Consider the following 20437-nt stretch of genomic DNA (forward strand, 5'->3'; position numbering starts at 1 on the left):
CACTATGCAAAGAACATGGAGCTTCTAAGGTTTAGAAGAAAACAATCCTTGAAGATTATGGAAAGAAAAAAAGTCACGATTTAGTTTGTGTCACCAGAACTTAGGACTAGTGGAAAACAAAAGGCTTCATGATTTTGCATCTTGCCTTCCAAATTCAATTTCTCTATCGACCTGAGCAGATTTTGGGAGGAACAATTTGTTCTTTTGTTGTATTTATAATTAGTCTTCTGCAAGGATAAATACTCCTTTTCTTTCAGCAGTGATGCACTGACTCTTTCATTATAGCAAAAATCCATGACCCCCAGTTTTTGACTGTAAACAATGGTAGTTATTGGCCTCATTAGGCAACTAGCAGATGGCTTATGAAGTTCTCATTGGAGCTTTTATCCATTTGTGATTTGCCTTGTGCAAATGTTTGCCTTTTCTACAGAATGAAGCCATGCCAAATGGGACTCTTGTTTTCCCTTTTTATTAGTGTTAATATTTTCAGTTCATAAATGTGGAAGGATTTTTTAAAATTATATATTCAGTCAGCTCCTGTTCCATCCAGGTGAACTGCTAGTTAAGCTTTTAAGGATGTTACTTTGAAAGATATGAAAAGAATAGCTGGCCAGAATGTTCCCAAACTGCAGGCATTCCATTCAGAGGGATTTGATTCCAAATTCCAGTCTCCATAAGCTCCAAGCTTGTTTAGATCCTTCCCAAAGTCTGCATACTTGCCAGTCTTTCTCTACATGTGGCTATTATGTCAATCTTGCAGCATTGGGGCTATTATTTTTGCAGAGATAAATGCAATTACTTGTTATTGATACTCTCAGATCTCTCTACTGCCGATAATTAGGTGTTAATAGCACTGTTCCATTAAAATCACATTTACTTTGTTACTTATTAGTTAAGACCGTTTTAGTTTTCTACTTGAAATCTATTTCATGCTCCCCCTTCCCACCCCAGCTTTTTCTTCATTTTCATTATTTTTTGTTATGGCCAGTAGCAATATCCACCATCTGGCAGCCATAATTTTTATTTTCTCTGGAATGTTTCTGAATTTGATGCATTCCATTGTTCCTCTGTACTCAAAAGAATGGTCCTTCCATTGTTTTAATTCCACTCCACCACCATGCCCCTTACATGTGCAGTATGCATCTTTACATGATAAAATTTGAATCATTTGCCTTGCCACAGATTTTCTACGTATCAGTATTAAAGTGCTGTTGATCAGCAAAGGAGCAGGGAGGTTGCATTTCAACCCTTATTCTGTCTTAACAGCGAAGAAGGTGTTCTGTCCAAACCATAGGAATGGGGGGAAAAGACACAGGGTAGGGAATACCTCCAGTGAATACTCCATTTGTGGCATTTGTGAACTGGCAGTAAAGGAGACGTTTTCACTCTTGATCAGGCTGGATGAATGGAGAAGCCCTTATTGCTGCTTTTGAGTTTTAAGATGCTAGCAATCTAATAGTACCCTTCCTTTAAGTTTCCCCAATTCTTTGTTTTATGATAATGATACAGTGGGATAATTATTCTCCCTGGACAGCATTGAGAGGTTTAATAATTTCAGTGCCCAAAGAGTCAAGACTTGGTCTCTTTCCTGATTATTATTTTCCACTTTGTAAATGAAACTCAAGTGGCCAATAGTAGCTATTATTAATACAAAATAATATATAAACACAGACATGCATAATGCAATCATCTTTGCAGATACAATAACTTGCCGGTGGGGAGTTTAGGAGAGTGGGAAAAGTTTTTCAGAAAGGAAAATGACTCTACTAGGATTTTCATAGGGAAAATGGAGAGGACTCACGAGTCACAAGCAGTCTGCTATCTGCAACTCACTGTGGAGTTGTAGTTTTAATTTCCTCCAGTACCCTGTGTGATAACTACAATGTGGTTATTGCAGAGAACAAAAATACCACTACCATGAAACATTACATATCCCTGTTACTATTACTTTGACCAAGGTTATCATAAATGGGTTGCAAACATTTGGATGACAAGCAGTGAGGAGCAAAAAAATATGACTAACAGAAAAGCTTGTCAAATAGATAAGATCTATCTGCCTCCACCAGTACCTTGCTAATAACTTAGAATATGCTTGAGTGTATTTAGCTCAAGTCTTTATCCCAAAGAAGATACTTTATTAAACCAGTATCTGTATCTGTTTGTAAGCTTAATAGAATTTTTTGGGTTCTAGTTTTGAATTTTTTTTTTAAAAAAGGAATATTTTCACCAGTGGGACTGAGGCCAATAAAAGTCATAATCCTTCCTACTTCATTCCTCTCCAGAGTCTCATATGCCTTTGATATTATACTGTGCTTTTATGTTTTATTCTTTGTTTTAAATTTTAACACTCTGCACTGAGATTGCTCTTGTGAGACACCATTGTCTCTTTTAAAAATGCCATTACTTTCTGTGGAATGTATTTTCTGTTTTTATCTTCACCTGCTTTTATTAGAACTAAATTTGCATTCAAAAAGAACTTTGTTTCTTAAGAGCACATCTGTTCCTTCTCCTTATTGCTCACCTGAAAATATACCATTCTGCTTGTGACAAGTTCAGAAGCAGATGAGCTCCTAAGAAACAAAGATTCCACTTTCATGTAAATGTCCAATTAATTAAAAGCCAAGGGGAGGGGAGAGGAGAAAAAAATATATAAAATGTGATGTCAGCAAAATTTTAATCATGCACCTATCTTAGCACCTATCCAAGGGAGACAGGATTTCCGCAGTCCTAAATTCTCTTCTAGCAATCCTACAGGAACAGAAAAATTATGCTTGTTTTGCAGTTCCTTTCTGCTGATATGAAGTGCTCATCAGTTTTAAAAACAGGTGGCTTAACTTTTAAATACTCCCACTGAAGTTACTGCTGTATCTCAGATCATTTTTCCAGATGCTTATATCCCAAAACAGTCCAAAGACCCACAGGATTCCACTGACCCCAAAGCCAATTGTGGCTCAGCACCAAGAATACTTAAAACCAAACAAGAGATCTTAAGTGGCATGGGGCAACATCATACTGCTCCTGTGCATTAGTTCTCCTGCTTGAGCAGGGGGCTGGATTAGAAGTCCTCCAAGGTCCCTTCCAGCTCTATTCTATTCTATTCCTAACATGGAAGTAGCGAGGGATGGGAAAAATGCTAATACACCTGATAACCAAAGAATAAATACCATATGTATGTATATAACATTAAAAATCTTTAGCAATGCCTATATGAAGACAGTTATGATGACACTAATAATAATTAGTCCCTCACAACCTGATTGTGTCAACAGGCCCAGGAGTGTCAAGGAAATTGTGATTTAATGAGGTGGTTACATTGTATGTAATATCTAATGCTCTCTATTATTCTTTTAATAATAATATTAATGATTTAATGGTGGAATGTTTTTTAGGATTGTCATTTTATAGTTTTTTATTGTATGCTGTCCAGAGTCATGTTTTGTGAGATGGGTGGCCATATAAACATGATAAAAATAGAATATTTGGAGAAGAAGGGAAACATTAAACTGAATGTCTATGAAGAAAAAAAGCAACTTTGGGACATTAAACTGAATGTATTTCTCTTTAGACTTATGGGAATTAACCATACACTCATTTTTTCCAAATTTATAAAATCGTATTTAAGACCTAAGTATGTTTCATTTGTTTAAGCACAGTTGGGGGAGAAGGGATAATTCTTTTTCACTGAGATTTGTGATGCATTGAATTTATGAACAAACTAAATTTGAAATTACTATTAGCAGAACTGAAAATGTCATAAAAGTATTACACGTGCAAGATAAGCCCAACCATTTATTAGCCAAAATGGAACTACAGGAGAAAGAACAGAAAGTAAGGAGATCAACAGCCTTCTAGTAACTGGGCTGCTGTGGCAGCCAAATTAATCCAAAGTAGTGCTTAAAAACAGGAGCCAAAAAGAGAGGAAATGACACCGTATTATACAAGTTACATCTGAGCATGAACTGGGGCATTTACTGTGTTCATTTATGCAGTATGGCATTTAGTTGCTTAGGGAACAAATAGTTAGACTACATTAAGTCTTTGTTCCCATCAGGAACGTTCTCATCTGAAGGAATTCTGGAAAAAATGTGATTGAATTTCTAGGAACTACAGTGAAACAAAATGGGTGGAAAAGAACTGCCCCTAACTTGGGAACCTATCAGGAATATTGTGAATTCTGAGGACTGAAGGCAACCAAATTAAGCAAGACTGATCTAGAGACTCTGTTTGCATAGCCATGGACTAAATTAACAGTTAATGCTATACATACATAATAATAGAATAGAGCTGGAAGGGACCCTGGAGGTCTTCTAGGCCAGTCCCCCACTTAAGCAGGAGAACCTATACCATCTCAGACAACTGACTGTCTAGCCCAGGGGTCGGCAACCTAAAAAAGGAAAAGAGCCACCGGGAACCGGTTCCATCACAAATTAAAAAAACTGGGAGCCGCGTGCGTGTCTCCATGCACGCGCATGCGCAAAAAATGTTTTGCGCATGCGCAAAATGGTTTTTTGTGCATGCGCGGACGCACGCGGTTGCCATTTTTTTTAAAGTGAGATGGAACCGGTTCCCGGTTGCCCGACGACGACAGCCCGTCTGCAAAGCTGCCGCTTTCGGCAGCTTTGCAGACGGGCCGCGGCAGCTTCCTCAAAAAGTGGCACCGCTGCCCGTTCGCCCGGAGGTACGCGCGCACCTCTCCAAAGGTTTGGGGAGGTGCGCGCGCACCATCGGTCATTCGGAGAGGTGCACGCGCACCTCTCGGAATGGGCAGTGGCGTCGCTCTTCGAGAAAGCTGCCGTGGCCCATCTGCAAAGCTGCCGCTTTCGGCAGCTTTGCAGACGGGCCGCGGCAGCTTCCTCAAAGAGCGGCACCGCGGCCCGTTCGCCCGGAGGTACGCGCGCACCTCTCCAAAGGTTTGGGGAGGTGCGCGCGCAGCTCTGCCCATTCGGGGAGGTGCGCGCACACCTCTCCAAACGGGCGGTGCCAGTCTCCATTTGGAGAGGTGCGCGCGCACCACTGCCCGTTCGAAGAGGTGCGCGCGCACCGGGCGGCTGGGAGCCGCAGGAGACGGCTCAAAGAGCCGCATGCGGCTCCGGAGCCGCGGTTTGCCGACCCGTCTAGCCTCTTCTTAAAAATCTCCAGTGATGGCATGCCCACAATTTCTGGAGGCAAGCTGTTCCATTGGTTAATTGTTCTCACTGTCAGGAAGTTTCTCCTTAATTCTAGGTTGCTTCTCTCCTTGTTCAGTTTCCAGCCATTGTTTCTTGTCCTGTCCTCTGATGCTTTGGAGAAAACGTGATCCCCCCCTTGTCTTTGTGGCAGCACCTCAAATACTGGAATACTGCTATGATGTCGCCCATTTCTTCTTTTCTTTAGCCAAACCCAAGTCTGCAGCCATTCTTCATATGTTTTAGTCTCCAGGCCTTTGATCATCTTAGTTGCTCTTCTCTGAATTTTTTCCAAACTCTCAACATCTTTTTTGTGATATGGTGACCAAAATGGGCTGCAGTATTCCAGGTGAGGTCTTACTAAGGTTTTATAAAGCGGTACTAATATGTGATCTTGATTCTATGCCTCTGTTTATACAACCCAGGACTGTATTAGTTTTTTTGGCTGCTGCTGCTGCACACTTCTGGCTTATGGTTAAATGATCATCAACTAGGACTCCAGGGTCCCTCTCACAGTTCCTGTTTTTAAGCCAGTTCTTACCCAGTCTGTACTTGTACCTTTGATTTTTCCTGCCTAAATGTAAAACTTTGCTTTTCTTCACATTGAAACTCATTTTGTTGGACAGGGCCCATTGTTCAAGTCTGTCAAGATCTTTTTGGATCCTGAGTTTGTCTTCTGGGGTGTTGGCTACTCCTGCCACTTTGGTGTCATCTGCAAATTTGATGAGTTTCCCTTCAAATCCCTAATTTAAGCCATTTGTGAAGATATTGAAGAGTACTGGGCCTAAGACAGAACCTTATGGTACCTCACTGCTTACTTCTCTCCATGTGGATGTAGTGCTGTTGAGGACTACTCATTGAGTACAGTTTGCCAGCCAGTTACAGATCCATCTGGTGGTGATGTTGTCTATTCCACCTTTTTCTAACTTACCAAAGAGTAGGTTGTGGTCTACCTTACTGAAGTATACATATATGAGTGATGTAAGCAGAGGACAGCGATTCTCAATAAAATGAAGACAGTTAGGTCAACAAGCAACTTCTTGGCATCAAAACAATGTCTTTATTGCATTTATATTCTACGGTAATTGATTTCATTCTTAGCACCTTATGTGGCATAAGCATACACTTTGAAACCTCTACAATGAGCATAAAAATAAACCCAGACACTGAAATTGAAACCTTTTCAAATTTTGAAAAAAATATAATTTTATGATATGAAACGGACAATTATAAAATTAGTAAACACTTGAAATTTTCTTGGCAATGCCAATTTCTGAGTTGAATGGCATTGAAATTAGATATATAAAAATACCGATAATTATTTAAACAGAGATTTATTTGTGCTCAGACTAAAATGTTATGCTAGATCGGGGTGCCAAATGGGCGGCCCATGGGCTGGATGCATCACATGTAGGCCACACCCACCCAGGCTTTGCAAAGGCAAAAAACATTGTGATACATCATGATACGTCACATGACACAAACAAGTTTGACAGCTGTGTGCTAGATAGAAATCCCCACGTTTTGTCCACAGCACTGGAATATACAGCAATTCAGGATATATCCCCACATATCATTTAAATTGTTTTTGCCCTGTGCTCATACCAGCTTAACTCTAAGTTAAAGAAAATTCTTTTGAGACTTAAGATATTTTAGCAACAACTTGCAAGGTATTCAGTCTGGATTATAGATTAGCATGTTTTCACACTGGCAGTTCTCCTTCTTCTCTGCCTTCTCATCTTTTTGTTCCAGAAAATCAACTGTGAATGAATCTTTCTGGACAGTTAAATTGAATTTATACCTGCAAAATCAAAGCATCAAAATGTACATATATTCAGGTACAATAAACCAGGTTTGTTTGTTTGTTTGTTTTTTTAAAAACCCTTTATTATTCTGTTTCTTCTAAAATATTTTAAAGTTACCATTCTCAAGAATATTGATAATACAATGGCTATAACTCTTGCCTTACAAATAGAAAGCTGCTGGTTCAAAACCTAGCAGGAATGCTTTTCAGGAGATTGGAGAAACTGAAATGCTGCACTACTTGACTTTTTAAAAATAATCACAGGAAACATCAGGAAGCTCATGGAAAGTACAATAGTAATTCAAAGGTTTTCAAACCACCAACGCTCTATTCATTCTGAAAATATTGTGATCCATGAATGAATAATAAAGCATAGCTTTAAGAGATATTAGAGAGCATTGTAAGCATTGACTCAGCTGTGTTCCTTCCTCCGCAAAGTAGCTGCTAGAAAGCTACAACAAATTGAAATCCACTATGTCAAATGAACAGGAACATTCATGTGACTTAACATGGAAACCTGTACTTTGAAAATGGAGCAAAAAAGGGTGCATTTTGATGGGGGGGGAATTAACAGAGGTACATTATCTGCTTTTATTCTCTAGACATAGCCATGTGGCTGTTCTAGTGACTAGGCAACCGGCAATGACGATAAACTGTCAGTCACAATTGCTGCCCAAATAGAGATTGATGGGGGGAGGGAGAGATTTTAAATAGAGACTGAACAGCTGCCTGTCAGAGATACTGTTGATTTATCCTGAAGATTATGATGATTTGTACGTTGAATTAAACTTCTGAAGTATCTTCCTTTTTTAAATTCTATTATTTCATGTAACTATATTTAGCAATAATATGCGTAACATTGTATGGGGAAACATAAAAAAATGTAAGCTCTCACCAGCAATCAAAAAATGGGAAAACTGGAATATAAGGTAGTAAGAAAGAATTTTATGAATATACCAGTACCCAGAATTATAGCACATTTGAACAGAAATTCCTGTTTCTCTGCTAAGTCTCAAGTTTTCAGCTGCCTTAATTTCTCTTCATATTTACCATTCTACAATAAGAATTATACAACTTAGCAAACTTCTCACTCTGCTTTTATACCTGGTCTTACTGTATAGCCTGCAGTAACAAATATAATTACCTGGTTTTGTAAAATTTTCACAATGTTGCACTTTAACTACAATCTCTGTGAATAACATAGATGAACTAAATCAGAATCAGAATCTTCTGCATCTAATCTAGTATTCATATTTTCCTAAACTGATCACAATTGACCATGGAGATACTAGCAAGATTGGATTTGCTGATTCACCTCCAACTCCACTTTGATCTCATAGTAAGTTGTTGCTGTTGTTAATGGTTAAAGTAGTTTTAATGTAATTAGTTATCATGACATTAACAAGTAGCCTTACTACTTTACATCTGTTATAGGGAATATAAATTTGCATTGAAGAGAAAACATTAAAAATTCTGTCTCACCATTTTGCTACATTAAAGATACTTTATTATATGTAAACATTTACAGATAATAGAAATAATATTGTTTGTATTATGCTACGAATTAGATTTTTAGAGCAATCTAAGCTGAATAATATACTTTACAAAGCAGCAAGACTTTAATCAAATACCTATCTATTCTCCCATTCATTTATATTGTTAGCAGCTCATCAACTTCTTTTTCTTTTCCAAAAGAAAAGTGTGGGGGGACTTAAAAGGATAATGGTTAATGCCAGCTGGCAATAGAACATGGCATCCATCAAAAAATGTCTTACATTAACAGATTTTTTAAGTTGCATAATTAGCAAACAGACTCATGACTTTATTAATATTCCTTTCAGCTTTCTGGCTAAAAGCCTGAACTCACAGGAGCCCACATTATGCTCATATAATCTATATCACATTTCTAGATATATAATATTTCATCCCAACAGAAACAGGCTGCAAAAACTCTTTTGAGGAGCATATGCTCCATTTATATTCCACATTAAACATCTGACATCCATAACCAAGCCCTAAATTTAGAAAAAATGATACCTGTAGTGCCTAGTTCAGTACCATATCTTTCAGTTTCTTGCTCCACTTAGAGATTTTGTGTAGTCTCCTCTGATAACTCCCATTAGAATTTCCTCCAATTCTTATTTCAATTTTTCCAGAAATTCCCTTCTCTTCTGGACAGAATTCAATTGAAAACTCTGTGGTTTAAAAGTAAAAATTACACCTTCCAATCTGTCTCACTGAAATGGGATCTGTTTCTATTTTAATTTCACAGTAAAAAATTACATTTTTCTCTTAAACAAAATCCTGATAGAAATTTTTTAAGGGCAATTATATCAGTATTATCAACCTTCAGTCTTGAATTAAAATTCTGTGGCAAAACATGATCTTTTGTCTTCTTCCTGACAAAATGCACCTAAACATCCCTTGGGACATTTTTTATTTTTACAAATCTTAAATTTATTCCATATACTTTATCAACTTCTCAGTAACTACTCTTCTCAATCCAAAAAAAAAATACCAAGACTTTAATATTTTTTTCTCAAATATCTTTACCAGAACCTTCTGGGATTTCTCTGAATCTCAAACAAAAACCTTTCTCAGTTCTATTAGAGCCAGATTATCTAGTTCTCTTTCTAACTCTGTCTATAATTTATGTCTTATTTTCTAAAATTTATACTTTATCATTAATTTATTTTACCTCTCCAGAATATTTTTTACAGTGGCTTCCATGTTCTTAACTTCTTTTTCATCTCCTCTTTCATCTTTACAAGTCTTTCATAATTCTTTTTCAAAAAACTGTCAATTTAGTATCAAGTGATTCTAACTTACTGGCCATTTGCTCAGATATTGTATGAAACAAATCTGATGTAATTCCTCTCTCTGTTTTAAACTTTCTCACATCAACTTCTTGTTAACCTTTTGCCAAAAAAAATTTTAAAGACTTTTTTTCTTTATTCTTACCATTGTTACCAAATAATAACCTACCAAGTGGAATCTTATCTCACCACTCAAAAAATCTCTCTTTAGCTCTAAGTTAATTACATCTAAATTAATTACACCCAATCAATCAATTACATTAAGAAATGAGGTTTTGAACTTTTATGTCTATATAGACTATATTAAAACTGTGACCCGCATGCTCAGCTGCTCAACTCATAAGATGACTGCAAAGGCCTCTGTTCCTGTAGTTTACTCCTAAGGAGTAGTTATCCAGAATACAAATGGACAATCTCACAATCTCTACTTTTTCTGGAGAGATTTTGGTAGCCAGAATTTACTAATCTCCACCATTCATGTCATCTCCACTCCTCTGGGGACACCTAGTTCACCATGAATCCTTATTAGAAATCTCAAGCTGCAAAAGCTGACATTTCCTGGTAAATAGCCACAGTTTATTTCACAGGCTGAATATAAATGCATATTTCAATTTCTTTTCAAGTTGTGTTTTAAATTGGAGAAGTTGGAATTGCCACCCATAAGAAATTTTACACTTTTTACCATTCACAGCATGGTAGCAAGCTCATTTAGAAAATTATAGGATTTAGTTAAATATGGGAAGGTGTCAGAACTTCCATCATATGGTTCACATTCACTAGCTGCTAGTCTGCCATGAACGATGGGAGGGAGGGAGCCAGTCAGGAGGGGGGAAGGCTAACTACTCATACCTACCAGAGATACCATCCCAAGGTCAAAGCACTGGGAATGGAATGCAACAGCTTATCAACCAGCCTGCCTTTGAAGAGACAATTTCCAAAACAATTTATTAAAATATTATTGGACAGAACTGGACAGGGAAAGTTAACCAGGAAAGTTTGGCATGCGAACTTCAGTTCCGGATTTGCTATTATATAATCCAGTTGGCATTTAATAAAGTAAAACTTTCACACCAAATGGAGTTCAGGATCGTTCTTGCTTAAGGGTCCAAGTTGGGGCAGGACTGACAGAAGGATTGCCCAATGATTTCAAAATTTGTTCAGTTGTGACACAATAACTTAATATATCTGTCTTGATTACTTGCTGCAAAAATGTTAGAGCCTGGGGTCCACTGACTGAAAAATTAACATCAAGTATTTAGTTATGTTTTCTAAATTTCCTCTCACTTTGCAACCATAATTTAACTTTTAATGGAATCCCTCTTCCAAAGTTTCTTACACAATACATGATATTCGAACAAAATTCATTATTGCTTTCCATTATCTATCTGTATCTAGCTCACTCATACATAATAATCATATCATTATAAAATAAATTATTCACATCAGTATAAAAAAAACTGTTAACAGCTTGGAAGTTTTGATTTTGCTTGATTTTCTTTTAATTCTGCTTGACCCCCTTGTCCTACGGAATTTTCTAGTAGGACTAAGCATACTTTGAAGAAAATGATTAAGAAGTGATTAAGGCCTCATATAGTATAAGCACAGTACCTCTCCACTACAAATTAAAGCAGCTCCTTTTTGGTTTTTTCAAGCTTGCACAGGTGGTGGAAAAAAGGCACAGCTAATTTAAGATATCAGGTAATTAAAGGAAACACAACTCTTAAAGCATCATCATCTTTTTTCCCCTCATATAGGGACATTTATTTATTTATTTGTTTATTTATTTATTTATTTATTTATTTATTTCAAAGAAGGGATTGCAGGAAGGTTTCACTGACAATAATGCTACTCAAATGATATATTGAACTTCTTGTCTTATTAACTATTGATAGCCTTTAAGACCATTATTGTTTTGGATTAGTAAAATTTGTCATTTTACTGCTGGTGGTTTGCTGAGTAAGTTTTGACAATCATAGAATCATTACCAAATGATGCTATTTCTATAGGATCAACTCCTTCAGTTTAATTAGCACAGCATGTATTTCTCCTTAACTTAAATTAGGAGAGGAGGGCATGTGTGCAGTGATCATATAGAAAAAAATGAGGTTTATTTCTATCTAGATAAACCTGTTTCTGTATTAGTTTTTGTATCACTGTCCACTAGAGAGCAGGCTGAGATAAGTAATCCTATTTCATTTATGTCCTAAACCATGTTTGAACCCAGGTGTCTCTGTAAATAGCTAGTACATTAAAGCACCTTACTCCCGTGCTACTACTGTTAGCTTATAAATTGAAAGTAAAATTGTTGGATATGGCTTATGAAGTTTAGTGACCTGCAACAGTGGTAATAAAGTATAAGAGTATCTAGATAACATTTTACTTTGTCACTATATACAGCTCTTTAGTTATGGTCTCACTTTCTTTATATTGCTCCTAGTCCTTTCTGTCAGACTAAATTTCTTTCAGAGAAAAATACTGCTTGATATTGATTCCAGTGCACTAGATGAATCCAGATTTCCACAATGCTGTTCCGTTAAAACATTGTTTGATTGTGCAGGTACATTTCAGAGGCTCCAAGTTTTAGACCTTAGACGTTTAAACATTACACAGCACCACATTAAAGCTACTTTTAAAAAAAAATCCAGCAAAAAATCTTTTCAGCCAAAGAATAGTTTCTTGTTATTATAATTGTAGTATACTTTATAGAGTTACAAATGTAACATCTAATCAGGAACATTTTCAAAATAGCTTTAATGTCTTGGTCAATATTAGATAAGGCAAAATTATATGTCTACCTACAGACACACATGATATTAGTTTTACTTACACTTGGCCCATTTTTTAAGATCCCAGGTAAGGATTTAATCAAGAGAAAAATCCCATTTGTTCAGTATTAACAATAAAATAAAATTTTAACTGGGGTTTTTAGTGTACAGGGTAAATTTAATGCTTTTTAACTGGTTTTAACTTTTGTATGTTTTGATTTTTAATTCCCTGTAAACCGCCCTGAGTCCTCAGGGAAAGGGCGGTATACAAATGCAATTAAATAAATAAATAAATAAATAAATAAATAAAATAATATGTTAGCTGGCTTAGTTTCAGAAGACTCATAGAACTAATGTATAAAGAGAACACATATTGCAGTAAATGAGAACTTTGTCACTTTTTAATTTAAAACAGGTTATTAGCAAATAATGGGAAATATAGATGGAAATACATTCTAAGTTGCATAAAAGATGCCTTAGCATAGCCTGTTGAAAACTCATTGTAATCCTGAAATTTGCTTAGGAAATAGTTGGGATCAACCTGGAAGACAAGCAGCTTAGTGTACAATGCAAAATTACTCTCATAAAGACAGATGTATAGGTAAAAGTGTACTTTAGATTAAATTCTGTTGAGCCAATGCATGAAGATTCTTTGTAAAGAAGAATTGGAGTCCATGAGCATAAGGAGATTACTTTCGGATCTTGATATAGATCTTAAGAACTAGAATGTCATTTGGTTTTAAATTAGCTGTTATAAACAAAAATGTAAAGACTGCAAAGAAGCATTGTTATTCATTTTTGATGAAATGGAACTCTTTAGAGATTGGTAGGTAGAAGCACTGTCTTCATGCTTGGCAATAGTATATTGTTATACAGGAGGAGGAATGTGTTAAACATGTACACTACTTTGAATTATTTGTAAAAATAATAAAGGTAGGAAATTATAATAATATAATATAATATAATATAATATAATATAATATAATATAATATAATATAATATAATATAATATAATATAATATAATATAATATAATATAATATAATATAATATAATATAATATAATATAATATAATATAATATAATATAATATAATAATATAATATATAACATAACATAACATAACATAACATAACATAACATAACATAACATAACATAACATAACATAACATATCCTGATTATTTGTAGGTGTGTGTCCCTTCCAGGTGAACAACAATGGATAATGAAGCTATGGAAAAAACCCTTTATGCATGCTCAAATGTCTTGGTGACATTTATCACATGTGTAAATACACATCAGAAACTTTGTATGTGTGAGATCATTTACCAAACTCTGGATTGTATTTTGTAATTGCAGATCTGTCCTTAAACCTTACACTGCATAGAATGATGTCCATCCTACCTTGATGTACCTTAGTCTTTTTAAAGCCATCTCCTGTCAAAAGATATTGTATTGGATAAAATACTGTATCTGGCTCTTGATTTGAAAGCTTTGTTTTGCTTAGAAAAAATTGTGTCAGTGTCTTTTGAGAACAAAGAAGCAAACTCTTCCCAAAGCACTGCCTTTTCCAACAGCAATTTTACCAGTCCCAGCTGGAGGATAAAATGATAGCAGGAGAGCATTTTATACTATAGAAAAAAAATATTAAATTAAAAACAGCCCAAAAGTCCTATTGCATCTTAAAGACTAACATATATATAGTTGCATAAGCTTTCCTTAATAGTTGCATGAAGTGTGCAAATTTTTGATTTTGCTGTATATATGCAGGGTTGACAGTATACTATACACATCACAGATGATGTGACATTTATAGAAGTCCTTCATATGGGGGAGGGGCTACAGCCACATGACTTGGCTAACCTTAATTTGGGGCAAATGGAAGGCAAACCCAATCTATTTCTTTCGCTTTAATCTCTAACATGATACATGATATGAAAATTAGAAAAGGAAGATTAAAGGGTGCCTGATGCTTTTGGAGTAAACAATAAAATGATATCAATCTATTCATTGTATATTCTCCCTAAATGAAATACATGCACTCTTGCACTCTTATGATGGAATAACTAGATTATTAACTTGTATAAAAGATAATAAATAAAGCAACATTAAAAGGGGAAAAATTAAATCTTGATGCATTGTGAACTATGCTTTGACAGCTTGGACAAAATATTTATTTCTAAAATATAACAATGTATTTCTTGAAAGAGTGATACAGATCATGCATATCCAGGAAGCAGATCACCAAATATAATAATTGGTTGTACTCAAAGTCTAGTGTAATGTTTTAGCTGATTTCTGCTTTATCTTCTAAAAATAAATTAATACTTCATACTTTTGCTATCTGTTTTTCCCCCTCATATAGTTGAACCAATTTCAAGAAACAAGGGTCATGTCTATAGATACCAAGAAAATTCTACAGTATTTCTCTCTGTTTGAAGTTTTATTGAAGTTTATTATAACATAAAGTACAATGAAAATAAAGATTAATAAAAAGTAGCAGTGTTTCTTAACCTTGGCAACTTTAAAGTATATGGACTCCAGTTTCCAGAATTTCCCAGGCAGCATGCATTTGATGCTACTCATCTCTTTCTCTAGACATGTGCACAAAGTTCCTAGATATCAATTTCCTAATACAATTTCTTTACTTGAGGCTCAATAGATTCTTAAGTCCTGCATGAATGGAAGCTAGATTTTTTTCATAATTTGTTCAAAATCAACTCTACTTTTCTGTATATCACAAGACCATGAACACATATTGTAGTTCTGTTTTGAAGTTACAGGAGCTATTTTGAATTACGGTACCAATAATTAATGGTTTGATTTCTTGCCATGATGGGATGAAAACTGATAAATAAATGAAGCTTGGCCTAAAAGAGCTTAAGATAATGTGTATAATACAAACAACTCCAAATTCAAAGTAAATATATTCGGGAAATGCTGGCATCACCCATTTTGCATAAGCATTCCAAATGCAGCCTTTAGTCATACCTACCTACAACAAGGTTCCTACATATCAAAAAGCTGGTCCATCCCTGTGTATAGGTGTCCTTTCTTCCAATACTACTTACATCTATGCCAGGGTATGATCAAGAACATAGGATTGTTTCAGCAGTCCCAAGAAGATTCTCCACCCATTTGCACCCATTTCCTCAGGTGACCCTGAGGATACAGATAAATCCCCAAGTGGCCTCATTGACTCTCAGAGAGCTAACAACCAGATGACTGTAAAGAATATAAATCCTTTCGTTCCCCAGCATTCAGTCTGAACTGAAGAAGGATGAGAAGTGAAATGTTTTCAAGGAAAAACCCAAGAAAGTCCAGTTGCCTTTTGAAAAGCACCTTTGAGACAACCATGACCTTTGATCAAGAAGATAGCAATCACAATGAGTCAACAGAGGTTCTGGCTGCTTTTTAATGTGTGTTGTATAAAACAACTGGGTGCAATTTCAATTATATCACTGTTGCTACCATTTACACTTTCTTAACTGTAATCTGCAGACATTCCTGAAGTATATGTTGACACAGAATGTATCCCTGGTTTGCAACTGAAATAAACATAGATTCTAATTTCCTGCACATTCATAATAACAAATTGAGATATTCTTAATATGAATATATTGAGTAGAAGCATTGTTTTAATGTCTGCATTTTTGAAATTAGGAACTAATGTAATAGTCCTCATTCTTTGGAAGTATTCCTTTGCAAGTAGAGGTCATTCTCCAAAGGCAAACCTGCAGCATTTCATCTACTGTATTTTGGCTTCTATCTGTCCCTGTAAATTAGCAGGGAACCCCCAGTGCTGTATGCTATCTTTTTTCTTATTGTGATGCTATAAAAATTATTGATTGATCATGTTTCTGTAGCTCTTCCTCTGACTTTATGGTAGCAAATATTGGCTATCTTTTTTCATCTTCTCAGAACTGCCAGAGATAGTGACTTGATCCTGAGAACCCCTGGTGTGCTACAAAGCTGAATGAGATTTGCAAACCAAAATTGTCTGTGTACAAGATGACTTTTGTTTGAAGGCTCATCCTGTCTCCTATTAGCAAGAAGAATCAGGCTTCCCCCCCCCCATGGGGGAGATAACCGAGAGGAAAGGTTGCCAGAAGGAAGCACTTCAAATTATTTTTTCAACGTAATATTAAACTACACCTCATAAAGGTATCACAGGATGCCATATGATTTCCTGTTGCTTAAAACAGAGAGTCATTTTGAAGTTCCTTGAGTTTGATTGTTTTGAAAAACTGTTCATCCTTTCTGTTCACTCATGTAACTTATGAGCAGTACTGCAAAGCTCAGAAGATCAGGGATGAATAAAAAGGAGATCATGAAACAGAAGGAATATAACTGAAAGATATGGGATTTCTTATTCCTCCTGTAGTCATTATAGCTCATCCCAATGACTGTATATCATCACTGAAAGGTAACAGTGGCAACTCCCTACTCTGAGTTCCTCATAGAAAGGAAAATATTCTTATGTGGCAGCTAAATGGGGCATTCAATGAATAGGAATAAAGTACTTATTTAGACTTTCTGCTCAGGGAAAAGTCAGTCTGGCACGAATCCTTTGTTTTGTATTCTTTGTTTTGCATTCCCTGTTCCAGGATGGAAGATTTGAGCAGAGGTTCATCCTATAAGAGCTGAGAAAGAAATGCTTACAGAAGGCTCTGGAATTAAGCAATATTCATCCATATAAAGAATGCACTTTCTTGATTCATACACAACTTAGAAGATAAAAATAGTGTAGCTATCATAATTTTGAACTGAAAACTTCCCAGGAGACTGTTAAAGGCCATTTCCCACTCATCTCTTTTTTAAACTCTCACTCGATAATATGCTTCTCTTAGATCTAATTTGGTAAAAAAACTTTCATTTTGCCAAATGGGCCAACATGTCTTTCATTAAAAAGGAGGGGGTACATATTCGCTGACCCCGTTTAACCCTTTAAAATCAACACACAGCCAGGGCGACCCATCTTTCTTCTCTTTCAAAAGCGCAGGGGCAGCTACACAGGATTTTGCTGGCTGAATGAATCCTCAATGTACTCTATCAACTCTTTTAATTCACATGGAGTCATTGAGTACATTTTTGGCTTGGGAAGTTTAGCTCCTGGCAAAATCTCAATGCCGCAGTCAGTTGTTCGGTGGGGAGGCAGGATGTCACATTCTGTCTCACTGAATGCTTCAGTTAATCCTCGTTTGGGATAAGCAGCATCCCAGGCAGAGAGCCTGCGATGGTTTTTAGGGACTCAAGGGACTGTCCCTGGTTTTCACTTGTGCTGCTAGCAGGGGTAGGAGGTAATGGTCCCGTCGCTAATCTTAAAGTCCTCACTCCATTTTCCCACCAGATCATGGGTCACCATTTGTCAAGTCAAGCCAATCCCAAAATTACTGCCTCAGTCATTTTTGGGACCACTATGAAGTGGATGAGTTCCCAATGCTCCCCCACCTCTAGGCGTACTGGTTCGGTCAAGTGTGTGGCAGGAGCCCCTCCTATAAGAGATCCATCTACCTGTTCAAACCTCATGGGTATGGGCAACAATTTGGCACAAATGCCTAACTTAAGCACTGTGGGGAAGTTGGTCAGGCATCAGGTGTAGCCTGAGTCAATTAAAACACGTAAATCCATATGGGGTCCTGTCTTAGGGACTAAGAGCTTTGCAGCAAAAGCAAAAGGTGGGTCAGGCTGACTCACCATCGGGCATCTTCTCCTTCATTGTCACTGTCATAAGGAGTAGGCATAGGCAAGCGTTCCACCGGGGGTTCATGTTTCCCCTGGGGAGGAAAAGTAACCTGTGCAGCTTGCTCCTGACTGAATCAATCGGACTTCTCACACACTGGCCGGGGTTTTTTCTTTGGTTTTGTAGAAGCAGTAGGTGCACTCTTAGTTGGAGGAAAAGGGACTGGACAGTCATCTGCTCAGTGTCCAAGCTGCCCGCATCTAAAGCATTTCATCGGGGGTCCAGTAGGTGCTCTAAGAAAACCAGCAGTCATGGCAGGTGGAGGGCGTTGGGGCACCTGATGCCTCTCTTGGCCTCACCTTGGTCTGGATTCTGTTGCTGTAGGTCTTTGGTAGCAGTCTAGTTTGATGTATACATTTATAGCCAGGCGGTACCATTCATGAAGTTGGTCAGGAATCCCTCTGTAGGTGCATGCTTGGAATAAAACATGGTCCAAACTGGCTTTGAAGTTCAGTGATCATTCAGGCCACTGCCCATCCACCTTTCAGAATTCCCTTATGTATTCTCTCGCTGGGCGGCCCCTCTGCTTCAAATTGTGGATGTCCTTTTCAGCTTGTAGGGCTTGGGATTTGTCTTTGAATCTGGCTCTCAGCTCACACATAAACAGATTGATGTCCCACAGCTCTGGTGCCTGCTTGTCATGTAGGCCAGTCACTCACTCGGCCACTTCCCCTTCTAAGTTCACTGCCATGGCATCAAGCATTCTGGCCCCACCCAGATAAGCATGGGCATAATGATTCATGTGAGCCCACGATTCAGGAAGAAGGACAACTTCTTGGGGTCCCCATCAAATACGGGCTTAATTGGGGGTGGGTCCACAGATCACTGCCACCAGTAAGCTTGCTATATGCCTGGGTGCTGGCATTGGGATTGTGGAAGGGCCCATCCCTGGAAAGCCCTTGGCTGGGGTCCTGGGCTGGCAGGGCCTCTATAATGGTCAGGGCTTGACCAGTATTCTGGGCTTGATGTTAAGGCTGGTCTGGGTAGAGGGGAGGCGGCACGAGCCATTGGTATGGGACTGGGGCTTCGCTGTGGGGGTGGACACTTTTGGGGACCTGTCATCTCGTCCACTGGATATCACCTGGTGGGTAATCGGCTTCACTTCCCCCATCTCGAGTTGATCAAACTTCTCCCTCAAGCGTTTGACGGAATGACTGTGGATGGCAATCAGGTACCTGCATTCCCCAGACCAGCATTGCCGAGTCTTCTCTTGAGCAATGCCAGATCCCTCGTCCATAAAACTGACGAATTACAGCTGCAGTTGGCAGCATGCAGACTTCTCCGTGAATGTTGTGTGATGGTTGTCACGGAGACCTGGCTACATCCAGATGTACCGAATGCAGCAGTGGAGCTGACAAGCCGAGTCATTCACCGCTCTGACAGAGATAAAGGCTCCGATAAGAGCAAAGGAAGAGGACTCTGTATATACATTGTGACTGGTGTGCCAACAACAGATTGGTGTACACATATTGCTCCCCAGATGTGGAACTGATGACTGTTATATGTAGGCCTTTATATCTGCCTAGAGAAATTACTGTGGTAATTATTACAGCTGTTTATGTTCCACCTGATGCCAATGTCAGCACAGCACTTTCCAAGCTGTATGACGTCATCACCAGGTAGCAGCAAACTCACCCAGAGGGCGCTCTTGTCGTGGCTGGGAACTTCAATCAAGCTTGTCTGAAGACAATTCTCCCCAAGTTTGTACAGTACGTGCAAGTTCCCACCAGAGGGAAGAACACTTTAGACCACGTGTACTCTAATCTGAAACAGGCATACAGAGCTTTCCCACTCCCCCACCTGGGTACATCCGACCATCTTTCACTCCTGTTGTGCCCAAAGTATGTCCCTCTCAGGAAAAGAACTCAGGCAGTCATGAAAAGGGTCAAAACCTGGCCAGTGGGTGCTCTCAGCCAGTTGCAGGACTGCTTTGAAACCACTGACGAGTGTATTCGAAAAACAAGATCTGAATGCATACACAGATGCTGTACTCTCTTATATTAGAACACGCACTGATAGTGTAACAACAGAAAAGTGCATTAGAGTTTACGGGAACTGTAAACCCTGGATGACTGCAGACATACGAACACTCCTGAGAGCCCAGGATTCTGCCTTTAAGGCAGGGGACAGGGACACATACAGAGA

Source organism: Vipera berus (assembly GCF_964194415.1).
Source record: "Vipera berus genome assembly, chromosome: 7".
Classification (NCBI taxonomy): Eukaryota; Metazoa; Chordata; class Lepidosauria; order Squamata; family Viperidae; genus Vipera; species Vipera berus.